Source organism: Mesoplodon densirostris, chromosome 10, assembly GCF_025265405.1.
Source record: "Mesoplodon densirostris isolate mMesDen1 chromosome 10, mMesDen1 primary haplotype, whole genome shotgun sequence".
Taxonomy (NCBI): Eukaryota; Metazoa; Chordata; class Mammalia; order Artiodactyla; family Ziphiidae; genus Mesoplodon; species Mesoplodon densirostris.
The window spans coordinates 55,142,168-55,161,009 of NC_082670.1; the positions used below are offsets into that span (position 1 = coordinate 55,142,168).

Consider the following 18,842-nt stretch of genomic DNA (forward strand, 5'->3'; position numbering starts at 1 on the left):
ATCATGGCTAAGTGTTGACTCAAAGCAATATATTTGAAATAGGAAGGTATTTGTCTACTAATAGATGCGGATAGATAATAGATAGCAAGGTTGGTAGATGACTTTTATGTTAACTAACTAGAGCCATTCTCTTCTTCCTTTAGTGGAAAATTTCTTCCCAAAATATTCAAACTCTATTTTCTACTAGCTAGCTTTCCCATTTTGTGGTACAATATTACATTAGTCCCAAGGGAAATAATATTACCTATTCCATTAGAATCCAGGCTGAAGGCTACTGATTCCATGTATCTTTGTCGAGGTCTTCCATGTTTTTGAGCTCTATAGAGGTACTAGTCAGGGAGATTTCAAGAGCAATATACTCATGGGAGTGTGAGATAGGGGAAAGATCCCCAACAGAAAGTTGTGTGACAAGGTCTCTGGTGTACTCTCCTGGGTATGTTCAAATCTGTAACTTTGTTTCCTTTTCTGTCACTATACTTAACATGGCTTTGGGGAGGATCAAAACAGAGAGAATATGTGAAAACAGTGTTTGAAGTATGACATACTATACCTTATTATTATCATTAATCCTTATTATTGAATGTATTAGTTGTTCAAAGAAGAAGCAGTGCTACATTTTAACACTTTTCAAAGCTAAATATAAATAAAGTAGCACATATTAAAAAAACAGGGAGCTAAATACACAGACATCTATTTCCTGGACTCAAAGGATCACAACACCTGGCTTTCATATTTGAGCTTTGTCCATTTTCTTAAAAAATAAGGAACACTCCATGTTGCTCCTAGTGTTTTGATAGTTTGCTTTTTATTTAAAGAATAAAATATATGTAGCTTACTAGAGCAGAACTTTAGACCCTATTCTGAAGATCCCCATATTTACTCTTATTCACATACCTTGGGGGCTTCCTGAGTTTATCTGATCTGTGTTGTGTAAATCAGACCAACACATAACAAATCTGAGGCTGTTCTTTTCTGTCCAAGTTGTGAGGTAGAATTCAACAGATGGAAACAACTACCTTCTAAAAAAATATTGTGTGTGTCTAAAGAGCATTGAGGCTAGCTTAGTCCTCACACTGAGGTCAAGCATCATCTCATCATGGCCTAAAGGAATGCACATCTGGCAAAATCTGAATATTTTTCTAGATACCAAAGTATGGAAGATTCCACAATATTTCTGGAGCTGTGAGGAGATGGGAAGATATTTGTATGTGTTTTTTTCCGACTGCCACTCAGGGCCTTAGCTAAGTGTTTTATTAGCTCCTCCTCCTCCCCAGACCAGCTTCACCCATTTTTTGGATGTATTATTTCTTGTATATCTTCCCCTAACAATAGTTGTGTGTGTGTGTGTGTGTGTGTTCATTTGTCCCCCACCAGAATCTTTCTTGTGATGGCTTTTGCTCCCTAATATCTTTTCACCTCCCCTGACTAGACTCTGTATGATGTTTGAGCTTAGGTCACCCCCCTTAAGATGTAATGCTTGTGGCTGGGACAGATTCCTGGGGAAAGGAGTGGCTGGGGCACCCACCACCTTGTTATCTTTAACATGGAAAAATTGGCTAAACCGCATCATGGAAACACAATTTGTAGCATCAATCTGTAGCAGTTTTGTTGGTTGTCTTTATTGTATAAAGAACCTTTACCCAACTGGTCTTAGTTTCATCATCAAAGTGGGGTTGGTTAAATTAATCACTCTGTGATACTAAAACATAAAAATAATTAGGCAGTCCAGGGTGGAGAAATAAAATACCTGGATCTGAAGGGAAGGAATGAATGACTTGGTGATTAATAGCGTGGACTCTTTTTTTTTGGCTGCGTTGGGTCTTCATTACTGCACATGGGCTTTCTCTAGTTGCAGCGAGTGGGGGCTACTTGTCATTGCAGTGCACAGGCTTTTCATTGCAGTGGCTTCTTTTGTTGCTGAGCACGGGCTTCAGTAGTTGTAGCACGTGGGCTCAGTAGTTGTGCTGCATGGGCTTAGTTGCTCTGCAGCATGTGGGATCTTCCCAGACTAGGGATCAAACCCGTGTCCCCTGCATTGGCAGGTGGATTCTTAAACACTGCACCACCAGGGAAGTCCCAATAGCATGGATTCTTGGTTAGGCTCTTTGAGAGAGGAAAACCTTTCTGTTATAGGACTTTGGGCAATTAAACTTTCTGAGCCACAGTTTTCTCATCTGTAATATGGATATAATCATGACTAAATTATTATGGTTTCGGTTCATGAAATGAAGCAAGGCTTTAAAGCTCTTAAAATAATGCCAGACAAATAGCAAACACTCAGTAAATTACTGTTATCATTATTCAGTTATATGAGTAGATGACTGCACATTGTGCTTTAGATTAGCCCAATTATATAAAATGAGTGTTGGTATAGGAAGAAGTTGAGAAAAAGCAATAATCACCCATTTCTACCACATTCATACTGCTTATTTAGCATACTTTCCTAATGAGTTTGGTGGAGATAGCCTCTTTGGCTATAAATAAGATAAATTGCTTAGATTGGTGTTTATCTCATTTACTTCCTAAATCTTTCAACACCTATAATAAAAATAATGAAAATAAAGGCCCATTGGGCACCTCTTGTATGTCAGTAACTGGAACCTACTTTACAAATAAATTCAAGGTGTCCATAGCTACACATCTCCAATATATTGCCCATAATAATGATTTGCTTACAACTTTTCTCCTTTCTCATGTTTTCTCTTCCACTATTTTGAGAAAACTGCACAGATAAGCTCTGTGTATAGGATGCAAAGGCATGCTTCCCCCATCACTGTGAATCACACGGCCTCCTACACTGCAGCAAGAGCCCTTCAGGTTCTTTTTAGGCTCGACTTGAGGGCCCCAAGGTCTCAACCAGGCTTGTTGTATCTGAAGAGAAAACAGTGCTTCATTCAAATCTGAAAGTAGAGCACAGTGCCTCTAATCTTTCCCTACTAGGGAGGGGTAATGATCTATAAGAGAGACATGAATTGATGGAAAGAAGGGAGGGGAGTAGTAAAAGGACGAGAGGAAAACAGAAAGCATAAGCGTAAAGCTGAAGTTGGTCGTTTATGTTTGCTTCTTTGCAGATTGAAATTTCTGAGTTGTGTGCAATGCACTTTTTTGTAAACTTAGAAGAAAACTCTGAGAGGCTTTTCACTTTTAAGGAAGAGGGAATAAAATTCTCCCTGCCTTGGTCATATCTCTCGTACTGGTGTTTCTGCAAGGAAACCATTCTCTGTCAGTTGTCTGACTCTGGGACTTTATCAGGCCAAACCCCACTGAGGACAGCAAGAGCGTTTCTATTTGCACTTTATTTTTTTTTCACTGAAAGAGAGCACTCTGAGACTAAATCAGGAATTCACTCTTTGCTGATGTTGCCAATGCAGTTGGGTACGTGTTGCTGTTTCCCAGTGCAGAGTTCTGTCCTAAACTCTGAAATCTCACCACGACACTGACAGGATTTTTTTTTAAACATCTTTATTGGAGTATAATTGCTTTACAATGGTGTGTTAGTTTCTACTGTATAACAAAGTGAGTCAGCTATATGCAGACATATATCCCCATATCCCCTCCCTCTTGCTTCTCCCTCCCACCCTCCCTATCCCACCCTTCTAGGTGGTCACAAAGCACCGAGCTGATCTCCCTGTGCTATGCGGCTGCTTCCCACTAGCTATCTGAGAATGGACTTGAGGACACGGAGAGGGGGGAGAGTAAGGTGGGACTGACAGGATTTTAATAGAGGATGGATTGCACTAAATATCTACTCTGTGTGGCAGCTTGTCACACTGGAATCTCATATGAATGCACAATTGAAATCCCTGTGTTATGATATGTCAGGTATTTTGTTACATCTGTACTGACAGGGAGAAAAGATGATAGTTCCCAAGAAGAAGTAGAGTTCAATTCTCTTACATTTTATTTAGGCTCATGTGCATCATAAATCTTCTGTTCTTCATGTGGTTAGCATTAATTATTCTCAAGGAGAAAGGTCAACTTTCATTTTTACTTAATTACAAATAACTTATCTAACTACAGGATTCTAAGAAATGCAAGATGCTCTTATGGAGTCATTGGATGATTTGTTGCTATGCATGGCTAAATTATGACTTATGATGAATAAACCTTACATTTATATCTAAACAGTCAATATAAACTTTCCCTCTACAACAAAAGAAAAAGTTCAAAAAAGCCCCAGAATACTTGATTTGGTCATTCTTTACCTGCAGGTAGGTAAGACCTAAGGCTTAATTTTAGGGGCCATGTCCTCCAAATTTGCAGGCATGTTTTTCCTAAAACACATCACCGAATTTGGAAAGAACATTTAAGTCATTAGAATTCTGTTCAGAAAGCAAAGTTTTCAGATACTATCATTTTATTCCGACCGCTGAACTGAGCAAAAATTCTTTGTAAGTATCATTGTCAAAGTACCAAACAAAGACAAAGTGTGTTTGCTATGTAAGGAGTTTACCTGGTGGATATAGATCTACAGGCCAAATCTTTTTTAAGTAACCAGCAAACACAAAACAGTAACTCTAGCCCATTTATACTATTTCTACCAGAAGAGAATTAAAAAAAATATGTGAGAGTAAGTTTAGAAGGAACAACTTCATTTGGGTGTCACCTCCCTATAAATATACTCCTGGGGTAAAGTAAATACAAAGAAGACCACTTCCACAGAAAGTCTCTTCAATACCTTAACATTTAAGTTCTACTCTCTTAGCAAATTTCAGTTATCCAACATGGTGTTATCAACTGTAGTCACCATGATTTACATTAGCTTCTCAAATCTTATTTATCTTATAGCTGAAAATTTGTACTCCCCACCACACCCCCAGCCCTTAGCAACCACTTTCTTCTCTGTTTCTATGAGTCTGACTATTTTTGTCTTTCCCTAGATTCCACATGTAAGTGGTACCATGTAGTATTTGTCTTTCTCTATCTGGATTATTTCGCTTTGCATAATGCTCTCAAGGTCATCCATGTTGTCACAAATGGTAGGATTCCTTCTTTCTGCAGCTGAATAATATTCCACTATACACACACACACACATACACACACACACATACACACATAACACACACACACACATATATACGTCACGCTTTCTTGTTCCATTCATCCATTGAAGGAGACTTAAATTGTTCCATATCTTGGCTATTGTGAATAATTCTGCAATGAACATGAGAGTGAAAGTATCTTTTTCTCCTTGAAATGGTCACTTGATTAAGTCTTTTACTGGGCCCTTAGTTATACCAGACATCGACTCTTCATTTCAAGAAACTGAGAACATTGAGTTCAATGAAAAAAAAAAATCAACAAATAATAAACAAATATTCTTGAGCATTAAATATGCACAGAATATTCTTCTAGGTATTGTTGGAAATGAGAGAGAGTAAGAAAGAAACAGTCTGTCCTCAAGGCACACAATCTCTCTGTGGAGATAATTATTATATGTGTAGAATGATTCAATTAAAAATCTACAGCAGAAAAGGTGTGAAATGCTTAGCATTTATATAACACTGAAAATGACAAAGTATCTATGAACAGCTAAGGACATGGAAGAACCAAGATGAAAGCATGAACTTAAAGGATGGGTGGGGTTGATGGGGATAAAGAAAAAGAAGGAGGGCATTTTCAGTGAAAATAACACACCAAAAGTACTGAGGGGGTCCTCAGATTATTTCAGGGGGCAGCAACGCAGGTAGCCTGCGTTAAGTGAATTGTTTGTGTTAGGGAAAGGTTCGGTTGGAAAGGTAAATTGTGGTCTATTGAAATACAACTTTTATTCATCAAATCTGGCACACTTTCCTATACATTTTTTATTAGCTTGGTGGTCCCAATGCTGTTGTCTAGAATTTAGGCTTACTTAGGAAAATATAAAATAGAAAGGCTAAATTATGTCACTGATGTGTGTGAAAAAGTTACAATTTCCAGGGGCATCATGGATGAATCAATCATGAATGGACAAAACTTGTCAATTTGGCTGCATTATGAAAATGTCATCATGCACAGCCTCTTTTTATATCCATGGAATTATTTTTGGAGGTAACAGTCATTTTTCAAGTAGAGCTTCTGAAAGTTTCTTGGAGAGATCATTTCCCAATGTCTAAGATCCCTGCCTTCTAAGCACAGGAATGGTGAGAATAAGCAGTGAATGTGGAGTCTTTATAAATCCAGATGTGTGCATATCACTTGCCTTTTGCCATGCAGTTTTATGTTATTTTAATATGGACCTTTAAAGAGAAAGAATAGGTCAAGGAATAGTGTATTACTTTTTAGAACTGAAGGTGCGTCATTCTGAACATAAGATTGACAAGGTACTAAGAGATAAAGTTCCAATGGTACATTACCCCCAGTGTGTCCTTAGATAGCACTTAGAATTTCTTTGTCACGGCATCATCAGTAAACCAGAATTTGCGAGTTCCTTTGTAAAGGTGTTAACAACATTACATCCTTAAGAGCTACTTAACATATGAAATATAATTAGATATGTTATAAACATAGGATACAAATTTATCAAATCTATTAAAGCCCTATTTTCTATGGATTATCTCTAGAGAAAGCAAGTATGTAGCTAAAATAAAATCCATGTCAGACTTTCTAGAAAACAGCCAGTTACCAGGGCAACACAATCATATTGAGATAGGGTAAATAATTTATTTTATAAATGCTACCAGGGCAACAGAAACTACTTATGAAATCAGTGGAGGATTGAGGATTAGTGTACAGATAATCTATGGAACTATTTGTTCTTTTGTAGCACACTGGAATAAAATGTTTATTTTATTTATCTTTATATATGACCTTAACAGTTTAGTGACGTATGTGGATATTCATTAAACAAATGGTAATGAACGAGTTCAAATATTGAGAGTATTTCTAAATATTCAAAGATATTATTCACTATTTCTTGCCCCTCAGAATGTCATAGGGATACCTTATTTTGCTTTAAAGATTAACCTTTGCTGGGTTAGCCCTGGAGAGCCCAGGTATTTCTACCTAGGTGGTATGTTTACAATTTAGGGTCAGGGCTTACTGTGTTGACTAGCTTATGTTTTGTTAAGCCAATAATTAAGATGCACCAGGTTGGGGGAGGGGATGTAATAGATACAGAGTCACATATGATCTAATCAAGTATGCTTTGAAAAAAGAGACATCATTTTAGCTTCAGTAACAAATGTAAGAAGTTACACAATTTACAGTAATATTTGTCAAAATACTAATGCAAATGCTAGTAAAGTGCCTTCAAACTTTTCTCTTCTACTGCCTAAGAGGAATATTTACCAAAGGTAGGACTTGCACTCACATTTTCTCCCTGTTTTAATATTGTTTGCTTCTCTCTTGTTCAAACTCCCTGTTAGAAAATAAATGCTTATAGTATATTCAGCTATGGGTAGCAGGGAAAATGTGTGCAAAGTGTAGAACTGGTAAAGAGGGTGGGGTTATTCATTGTACCAGGGAGTAAAGGAGTAAGAGCAGGCTTCACAGAGGAAGTAACTTCTGAACTTGGCTTTGAAAAATAAAGGAGTTTTTCAGGCAGAGTTGTGGATGTCAGGCAGGAACGGTATTCTAAGTAAACACCAGCTCACAGCTAAGGCTTTGGTTTATATACCACATGTTACAGCTGGTGAGCATCTGAGATGGCAAGGAATTTCCAAAGGCTACCAGGTGCCTCTAATGCCGCATCTGCCATGAACATAGCATCTATGTGACCTTCAACAGTGATGCCACAGAAGGTGTCACTTAATCATGAATTAGGGCTGTCATATCATCCCATTCAACACGGCATCTTCTCCTAGAGATGTGCCTACACCTCCGGACAAAGCCTTACACCAGACCTTTCACAAGCTCTCCACTCAGAGTTGAGTGAAATATGCAGGGCATGTGTTTAATATCACTTGGGTGTCATAAAATAATCACTGCACTTTCTGCATTAGGCTGTCTTAGGTCCAGTCTCTGAGCACCCCAATTGGAAGTGGGATACCCACCCTCCTCAGAGCCCGGAGAGTGCATAGTGTCTCATCACTTGACTGTCCCAAATGCTTCATTGTTTAGTTATTCAAATGATAAAGTGAGAGGGTTGATACGCCAAGAAAAAATAGCAGGACTTATATGTCTACATGAGGGGTTTTTGTTTGCCTTTTGTTTTGTTTTTCATTTCATTGTTTCTGCAGTGGAATCAATTTGGGAGGCATTTTCTAATGATGTCATCTTAGAACAGAAAATTTTTTAAATTTCCTCTTGGGAATAATTTTCAGAGTAATTTATTAATCACACAAGAAAAACAAGTTAATCAGGTAATATTCACAAAATAGATTGACAGATAGTGATGATAGATTAGATAGATAGATATAGATAGATAGATAGATAGATAGGAAGATACATAGATAGGTAATCGTTACTTTATCCAGAGGCATTTGACTAGTTCTTTCTCAACTGGAGTATAATTTTACTATTTGAGAGCGTATCACATATAATTCACAGTATCTCTCCCTTTTCATTTATTTTCTGGCACAGATTAGGTACTAACTAAATATTTGTTGATAGACTACACTGCATAGGCTATTTCTGCATTGACAAATATTGATACACTACAAGCAACCAGCTTCTGTTAGACAGGGTTGCTGACAGCATTTCTGAGGAAAAGCAAAAGGGTGCATCGTCTTTGAATCCAAGCCTAACATTTAAGGGAAATTGATGCTGCTATCAAATTTGTCTCTGTATATTTGATTATTAAATCTTGTCATTGACAGTCAACAGGTTTGTTCAAAACAACTTAGGAAAAACACTTCTGTGTTCATAATGTAGAAGTCTAATGGCTTTTCAGTTATAGTTTTGCTTATATGAGCTTAAGCGAACTGTGTTATTCACCAAGTGTATTTGTTCCCTAATCTCTGCTCTCATCACTTTCTGGGAAATTTGGAAAGAGTTTGCAGAATTTCGTTTGTCCATTATGAAGCTCCAGAATGCAGTGTTTGCAATATATTTATGCAGTTGTTGGCCATGGGTGATCATTATAGGCAAAGGCTGTATATAGTGAAGGTGATTCTTGCCAACCTCTTCTCCATCTTCTTTTACGTCTTAAAAACCTGAAAAATCAGTAGATCTACTTGTTAGGAAAAACAGCAACCCTCATTTTCACTATGATATAGGAAAACACTCTTCTCAGATCAAATAAAAGAACGAATTTGGAAGAATTTGTACAGTTTGATATCTGAGCAAGTTTAGTTTTTCTGCTTCCTGTGTGACCTAATTTTCTACCAGCAAATCTCTTTCTTTTGATATTGAGATTCATTTGAATAAAAATGAGATATCCACCCCCTTCCATAACCAAGAAGAATGAGTAATAAGGATTTCTACCTTGCCCACTCTTAGAAAAGAGCTGAGGTTACTTAAAATTAAGGACACACTCAAAAAGACAGTTAAACAAAAAGGAACACATGTCATATAGCAGAGGAAATAAATTTATTAAAACTTTAGGCTGTCTGTGGGTAATTTACTATAATGGAGTATTCAGATTTCGTCTTGAGTTTTTAGAAGCCAAGGCCAAATGGCTAAAAAGAAAAAAAAAAACTGGTTATATTGTTTCTTTCTCTGATAAAAGGAAACATATCATAAGGCCAGGGAGAGAATTTTTTTTTCTTTTTCTGCTGCTATATTCTAGAAAAAAATTTATAATGGTATCATGTTATTTCCCAACTCAGTGTCTTAGCAGTTTTACATGCTGAGATAATAAATGTGGCCATTTAGTTTATTAACTCTCAATAAAAACCAAGCAAATGTTAACTTTCAATTTTGTAATGAAATGTCTAGAGCAGCTAAATTAAGATTTTTCAGATATATAAGTTTCTCATGACCTAACTTGATACAACCATGCCACTTAGGAAATCTAATTGGTTAGAATTGGGCTTGTTTAGACTTTCAAATTTCCTTCACCTCAGCCAGGATTTTATGAAAATTATGCCATCTGACAGACTATCATCCAGATAAAGCTGTTTTTCTTCCTCATTAAAGGGGGCTGCAAGATTATCTGTAGTTTGTGCCATAATTCTCAAGAACATCTTTTAGAATAGCCTGGCCATATACTCAATTAAGATCCTGTGGTTCTGTTTCTTTGAGTGTTTGAGAGGCAAATTTCACCTAAAATGTTGATGGTAGGTGTGAGACCCACTGGCCATCATTACTCAGTGACTTATGAAGTATTCATGATTTTTAGTAGTACTAGGTCCTGATGTGTTGCCAGGATGAGTGAGGTGTAAAATGTAGCAAACTGAACCAACAGAATTGAATTATTTGGTATGGATTATGAGATTTTTAGAGTATATGCATAGATTAATGATTTAGCTTCAGCCAAATCAAGCCATTGTATCTTATAGTCATTCCTCAAGTTTAGCTGACTCTGAAAACTACGCTTGAGAAATGACAGCAAAACCAGATTATCAGCAGAGAAGACAAAATGTACCTTCCTTCTAACTTTGACAGGAAGACACACAAATAGTTCTGTTGGCAACACACTATTTATATAAGACATTTTAAAAAATTACTATGGCACTTGTTCCTTTTTACACCACATAATGTAAGTATAACTTCATTGTACATAATGGAAGCTAGGAACAAGATGGGAAATCTGAAAGCAGATTTCAAGAAAGAGGATTCATCCTTATCCATGTTAAAAAGCATAGTGTGTTCTTGGCTTCTTAATTCTCATTTAACACAAAGGAAATCAGATTAATTATGAAGTTGAGCTCTGAACAGTAATCTTAAAACTTCTATTCAGAAGAGAGACTTTTTATCAAAGAGTTATCCTGAAAGTGTTTGATCAATACACATTAGAACCACTTCTGCATAACAATAGTGTATATTAAAAAATCAATCCTTACTTTTCTATAAAGCCGTCTATCTCTCAGTTTTGTATCTGGAATATTTTCAATCAATACTAAAAAATCATTATAATGCTAAGTTTCTGTTACATGCTACATGCAGAAATCCTTAGATTCTTGTCACGCTCTAAAATTATTTCTGTAACTTCCTGAGATGCATACACAAAGTTTACTTCAAAGAATAGTTTATATTATACATGGCATGGACTGGTATATAGATGGATGAATACCACGAACATATTTCTGTCCACATATGCTGATCTCCACTGTAAATATTATTTCCAAAACACTGACCTATACATATAATACAAATAGGTAGATGTTTATATGACCGTGTTCAAAGTCACACTTGCATGATACAAAAGAAAGACTAAACACTGTTGAAATTCATGGTATAAACTAGAATGAGAGGAGAAAGAATGAAAGGTATGAAAGAGATGAAATAGAAAAATTGAAGAAGAGAAAGAGAATAGATATGGAGGATGCACAGGTCAAATCTGACTCTAGCTGATTTCAGCCTAGATGGCTAGGTAGAAGGTGATGTCCTTAAACTGAATAAGTGTGTGTAAGAAAAGAATTAAGTTCAAGATCAGGGACACAGAGTTCCTTTTGGGCATGTTGAATTTGTGGAACCAGATAAAGGTTTTCAATATGTAGCTTTTGGCATACAAAAGTGTCAGTGATAGACTTGGGAGTCGTTCACTCACATTGGAGAGAACAGGTGGGATTTCTAGCAATCCATTTACTTTTCACTAATAATTACCTTGCTTGATCTATGCAATAGCTCTTAGATGTAGAAATATGAAATAATATATGTATGATGACATAATATCTAGTGTACTAGTCTAATGTACACTAAATCAAATGCTTGCATATACCCCTTGCAAGCAAGATTATTTAGCAACTTACTTATACTTTTGCTTACAGCTATAATTTTAAGGCTAATTATGTATTATATCATATATGACTTTTTGTCAACCAAAGTATATGCACCTGATGTTTCCACTTAGGGAACTGACTACAGTGATAAATTGGAAAAGAGAGATAGATACTTTCAATTAGAAGAAATCTTAGAGGCTATTTAATCCAACCCCCACTGAAGTTTAGGAGTTGATATAATGGTTTGAAAAATCATCATACAAGACTGTTTTATTCCAATTCCATGTAACAGTTTGGGAAGGTATTTTTCATTAAATCACCTTTCCTCTGTAGCCACCAATCCAGCATGAGGAAAATCGACAAAATTTGAAAAGCACAGAAGCAATCCCTGCCTGGTACAAGCCAAGGAAGCAGTCAACCCTTTGCCAAACATCCAAAGGGGCCTCTGTATATTTAGATTTATTTATCTCATTGTTAGTCATTGTGAATGTAGGAAATCTTTAAACTCTAAACTACTATGATTGGAGGGTCTTACCACTTTTAGCATAGGATGGTCTTTCTTTATGTTCCTGAAAATGTTTCATTTCTTTTGCTTTATTGACAAGATTAGATTAATTCAGGCTTTTCTGGATTATCCTATCCTTAGCCCTGGGGGTTTTCAACTGTAGTTTTCTCTGACATTATGCTTGATGCTGGTAATAAGAACCACTTTTGCTGATCATAAAAGTATGAGCTCAGAGTGACTCAATAATTCCAGCGTTCCAAATGGCCAACTTGAAAGGACACAGAAGGGGGTTGTGAGAGCTAAGTTATTGAAGAACATAATATTCTCCTGTGGGGTTTTTCCATGCCCTGAGGATTTCATACATGCTGTTCCTTGGGCTTTTCTCTCCTCGCTATTTGACATTTTAAAGGGTAGAAAGTTTAAAGTACATTTCTTAAGAATCCCTAGCATATGTCCATATCTCTTGACAGTGTTTACAAATAGGATTGTGGCTCAAGATTTAACTTTCCTTCATGTCTTTTTCTCAAAATAAGGTTCAGTCTGAAATTGGCAAGAGTGATGATTCATTGGCAGCCAATCAGCAGGAGGGTCCTTTAGTGGAATATTATGTGAAATATAACAGGATTAAATGTTTCACATATAAACCTTTCGTCTCTGTACCATCTAATTACTAACATCGGAACTGGTGTCTAAGATTTTGTCAATTTTTTTTTCCTTTTGTAATTCTAATAAGAACAACAGTAAAACAAGAGACTCTCAATTTTGCATCTGGAATAAACATCTAATGCAAGAACATGCAGCTTCAGCCTTTTCTCTTGAGACAGATTAGAATATATCTCCAGTACTTCATGATTCTGGTTTGCCTGGTTCAACAAGGCTGCCCTGTTAGTTGCAATCACCCTCGCTTATGAAGTTTTATAGACAGTACCATGTAAATCAGAATGGTCCAGTCGTTTGATCCTGTCCATTTCTATTACACATGGCCAGGCATATGATGAGAAGTGTTCTGGCTGACACAGTTTCTTCTTACAACTGTCCTAGAAAATGAAATAAATTGTTACAGCATTGATTTCCTAGCAGAGGCAAAATTATGTAAGAAGGAAAGTCCTGCTTTTACTTATATTCCTTTACTCTCTGATCTTTTTCTCTCCTTCCTTCTCTCTTCATTTACTTTTGATGTGATACAGATTAAATTCATTAGACAATTACTAAATCTCACCACACTTTTGTTTAAGGTACATTTTCTCTTCTTGATTTTACTAAGTTTAATAAACTCCAGTGAGTATCCATTAGAGATCATATACTTTTTTTCATTTTGAATGATTAAACTTCCTCAGAAATCATGATTTTTGAACCTATCTGAAAGTGGTTAGATATCCCTTCTATTACTTTCATTTGAAAACTTGTTTATTGATTGTTCAGGAGAAACACATGTTTGTCTTAAAGTAGGCTTTTCATTATCACATGTCTAACTAAAATTGTGATAGAACACTACAAGTGCAAATGAATCAAAAACATGTAGATTATAATTCCATGAAAATACTGTGCATTTGAAAATTAAGGAGATTCCTTAGGGAAAGAACATGTGTTTTAAATTTTATTAATCTCCTGATATGTAAGAATCCTCCAAAGAAACATTCAAGGGCTTCAGATTATAATTATTGTGTAATTAATTAACTTCTGGAACAGTTCCAGTAGAATCAAGAAAACTTCTGTTGCCTGTATCTTGGAAGAATAACAGCAATGAAAAAGTAGATACTCCTTACCCAGTCTTTCCTTTTGTAACACTAAAGATGCTAGATTTCTTTTAAGGCAGTAAACTTATTGGAGAAATCAAACCAGAATCATTTTTCCATCCATGTATTCATTCATTCAACAAACATTTATCAGGTGTCTGCTTTGCACTTGGAATGCAGAAGTGAACCTAAAAGAGATTTTTTTTCCCAAATGGAACGTACATTCTAGCAGGAAAAAAATAATTAAATAACAAAGAATATGCTAAGCAAACGATGTTAAGTATTCGAGGCCAGATTTTGATGAAATTATCAAGAAGGTATGATTTGTCTTTGGGAATCTCAGCCATTTATTTTCAACACCCACTCCACCCCCAACCCCACCATGATGCCCTTTCTTCAAGACACTTAGATATTCCAAAAGCTCGTTCTTTCTCTCTTTTGCTTTTTTATTTAAATAATATTTATAGAGAACTGACTATGTGCCAGAAACTGTTTGCTGTTCCACGTTCATGCCTACAATGCAGGGTGAACAGGTGTGGTCCCTGCCCCCATGAAACTTAAAGTGTGTCTGGGAAGAAAGAGAAATCAAATGAGTGTCTTAAGGAACATGAAAATAAGCTGGTTATAAATCCTATTAAAGAAAGATTTATGAGATTCTGGTTGTATCTATCAGTGGGCACTGACTCTGTGTCTGTGTGTGTGTGTGTGTCTGTCTGTCTGTCTGTCTGTCTGGTGGAAGCCAAGAGAGGGACGATGGGAAACATAAAACAGTCTTTCAAGCCAACTAAACTAATAGAGTGTATGCTTCTTTCAAAGGCTTTTCCGAAGAATTCAGTTTGGTTATTAACATCTTAGTGTGGATGAGGTTATCAGTAGGCTTGGGTATGTGCATTTTTTTCTATCACTACATAAATGAAAAGTTTAACTCCCTAGAAAATTCCAGGCATCAGCATACAGGTGCATTGGTCCTTGGATTTAGAATTTCCAATCTCTGAAATAATACCCTCCCTGTTCAGTTTCCATAGAAGTCCTTTGCTCTGTCTTTTTATGAGGTGTTTTATGATATTACATGTTATCACAAAAGATAAACCTGAATATTATAGAATAATGTTTTTATGCATGAAGAAAGTGAGGCTCAGAGAGCTTAATTGACTTTTCTAATATCACACAAGTTGCTGGCAGAGCTGGGACAGGTATATTTCAGTCCAGTTAACACCAATTCTATTTCATTACATCTGGCTTGATTCTTCATTAAATTTTTATATTTCAGGTTATATAATTTAACCCAGAGTAAATCAAGTTGACAGATTAATAAAAAAAAATGTGATTGGGTCCTTCTCTACATAGAACATGAAATACTAGTAATTATGTCCATTAATGCTGAATAGATTAGCATAAGAAGTAAGAAATTTTTAATCTTTTAGCTGTCCCATCATTACATTTTAAGTGGAAAAGAGTTCATATAATTTAGTTAAAAGTTTTTATTTTGACAGGCACCTTCATCCAAATACATATCATCATCATGTAATGCTTTTTGTCTTAAAACTATATAATGCTAGATGATATGTCTGAGGTAAATTTATCTTAATTTTAGTCTGCATAATCATTGAAAATGGCTCATATTAACATAAATATTGTAGATATTTCAGCTTATCAATTTAAAGATACTTTTTGCACTTTAAAAGAGGTAGATTAGATAAAGCACATAATAAATAGAGAAAATATCATGAAAGCACAATACCAAAAAATGTGTTATTGAATTTTCTTTAAGCCTGTGTTAACTAGAGCACTGTCTGAAACTATGTGCTAAAATTCTTTATAATTTCTCCACACAGAAGATAGCTTATTACTGAAGCACCATAAGTAATTTGAGAATTGTATAATAATTTTGCTTTGAAGACCAGACTCTTACTTTTTTCAAAATCCCACATATTAATTAAAAAAGATCAAGGAGTTCTGAATTAAACCCAAATCGAATAATTGCTTCTAAAGTAATGATATTTTGTTAAATTACTTATATTAGGTTCTATTTCATAAAGTAAAAACAATAAATCATTAAAAATAAAACCAAAAAAGAAGTTCCTTTTTTTGTCTTTTCATATAAGCTCACATTTTTTTAAATGAGAAAAATAACTATTTGTAAACATGGACTATCTCCTACAATTTTTAGGTTTTTTCCTAATTCATTTTTAAAATGACTTAGGAAGTTTTGCTAAAAATCCTACATTCATGTAATGTCATTGAGAATAATTTGCCAAACACAGAAGTTTTAAAACTACAGAAACAAACTCAGCAAGTTTCATTGACCTTTTTCTGACTCACCAAAGATGAAAGACAAAGATGGGGACAAACTCACTCCTTTGGAGAGAGAAAGTCAATATTGGATTTGCATGGGGATTGCAAACTCTCTTCCAGGAAGTCAGGGACAGCTAAAGTAAAGGACCAGAGAAAGGCAGAATTTCTCAAAGAAGAAAAAAAAGGAAGGAAGCTTTCATGGAGAGGGGGAGGGGTGGGGAATGCAGCTCTCAAAACTGTAGAACCTCTAATTCAGTTCATGCAAACTATCACAGCACCCTCCTACACAAGTGAGTGTGATGCCTGCAAGCAAGTTTGTGGCATCAATAATTTCTGCAGTTGCTAATTCTACTTAATAACTTTTTCAACTGTCCATCTTCCTTTTCATTGTAATTCCCTGTCTCTTCGTAATTATTATCACAATATTCAGGTTTTGGATGCAATTTTATTTTAATACCATGGATGCCTCCATGGAGCAGGCTTAGGGGATCCCTCCCAGAACCAGATTCAGGGGCCAGCAATTCTAGAGAACTTCAGGTATTCTAGAAAGCTCCATGCAGGCCCCACTGCACAGTGCCAAAGCCATTGCTGTACTGGCTTCTTTTAAACTCTGTGGATTTTCAACTTTTCTGCCACTACATCTGGGAATTTTGTTCTCACATTTTCCACCCAATGACCTCCCTGCTTCTCCCCACTGCGGATTCTAAGAAAAAGATTGTGGACTAATTTGGTTGATTTGACATGATCTTAGAGTGTTAGCCCTAGCACTCCTCAGAAAGCTTGGTTCTTCCATTACTGACTTATTTTTTTAGCATACCTATATGGAAAATGTCCCACTACCTCTGGGGGTCTGATTCATGAAATTTGATCATGCATAACAGTAACAAGACGCAAAATTTTCATTGATCTGCTGAAAATTAGCCACATAGGTTAAAAAAATCAAATCAGATCCACAAAGGTAAATGAGACCAAAAAAGAAAGGAAGGAAGGAAGGGAGGGAGGAAGGAAGGAAGAAGGAAGGAAGGAAAGTTGGACTGTCCTTTGCTTTTTGCTGATAAGTTTTGGCATTTGAAATGGACCTTCTTTTCTGTGTCTGAGCAGACTCATTTATACTTTGGCTTTTGAAATTTTATGACGGGAGTAAATTGACAAATATGATTACTGGTCTTCACAGTTTAGGTGTTAAAAGAATGCCAAATTAAACATTGCATTTTGCTGTTGTTTTCAAAAAGAATGATGAATCAAAAACAGTTCTCTCTCCTTTTCTGAAATTTTTGCAGGCTACCTTCTTGCAGACTAGCTTCATCCCAAAAATACCTTTAAAAGGTCATTTTACCCATCTGAGTCCACAATAGAGCTATAGCACGTAGTATGGGGTGAAATAATCTCTTCTTATCTGGATACAGTCTTGGAATATAATTTTTATTTTTAGCTTTGATCATTGATTTCCTGAGTCATAAAGTCCCCAGACGAATGTTTTATCGGAGAAATAATTGTTTTCAAAGCCACAGAAACTATTATGAACCAATGATGTTTAATGATTTTTGTTTGAATTTTATACATTGTGTAGAAATAATTTCTTAAAAGTTAGGCCTACACCAAGACCACTGGATATTAATATTTGTTAGCCCTATCCTATAAGAAAACCACTGAATTATAATTAGATTTGGGTTTTTGAAAAAATTTTATTAAATGCCCACCATAGTCAGAATAGGTAGGTGTGGGGTAGTCATGCTTGCTATTCCGTTACCATGCAAATACTAAAAGCTATCAATTGAATGGTTGTTTCTGGGGTGCAGGCAAAATTCTTAGGAGGAATAACACAATACAGTATTACCAGTCAGTTAACAATGGTCATTAATGAAAGAGCTAAGTGAGCTGTGATTGACAATAGAAATGAACACATCTGAAATTACCACCAACTCTTCTTCAGGGATGAGCCATCCATCCCGAGAAACCTCAGCCTTTAAGGGCATTTTTGACCCTGATAACTAAGATAAACATTGAGTTATTTTTACACACACTCTACTGTGTGTCTAATCTATAATTCTCTTTCATTTTTTAGAGCTGTTTCCTTCTCACATTCAGTCTGGTGCTTGGTGATCTCAGGCTGTTTCCTAAGGGCCCATGGCCTCCTGCTGTAGCAAAACCTCCAGGCTTTCTCAACCTGGGCAATGCCTTAACTTATAGGGGAGACACACATCCTGGGCCTCACCTGTGACCCCAGGACTTTAGTGTTAGCAATCAGTCAGCCAACACTGTAGACAAACTGAAGACAGAAATTGACATGGTATTGCCAATGATGCTTACCTCTCTGAGAAATTGTAATGCCCTTGATCACTTTGTCCACATTACATTTTTGAAACTTGGTTTTTCTTACATTTCATTAAAGTTATTTAACTACTAAACACTAAGTTTTTTCAGGGCAAGACATAAGAGTACCTCAGTAAGTATTAGTGAATGAATCGATTAATTAATGTTCTTGTTCCTAAACTCTAAATATCACCAAAATATCTTTTAAGAAGTTATTAAGGCCCTAACACTGCAGACATTTTGGCATA

The 18,842-nt window shown here is 35.9% G+C and overlaps 1 protein-coding gene across 9 annotated transcripts in view; it reads left to right on the plus strand.

Annotated features, from left to right (window-relative positions):
- Positions 1-18,842, plus strand: part of RBMS3 (RNA binding motif single stranded interacting protein 3) — a 743,532-nt gene that overhangs the window by 630,010 nt on the left and 94,680 nt on the right. The window lies entirely within an intron of this gene.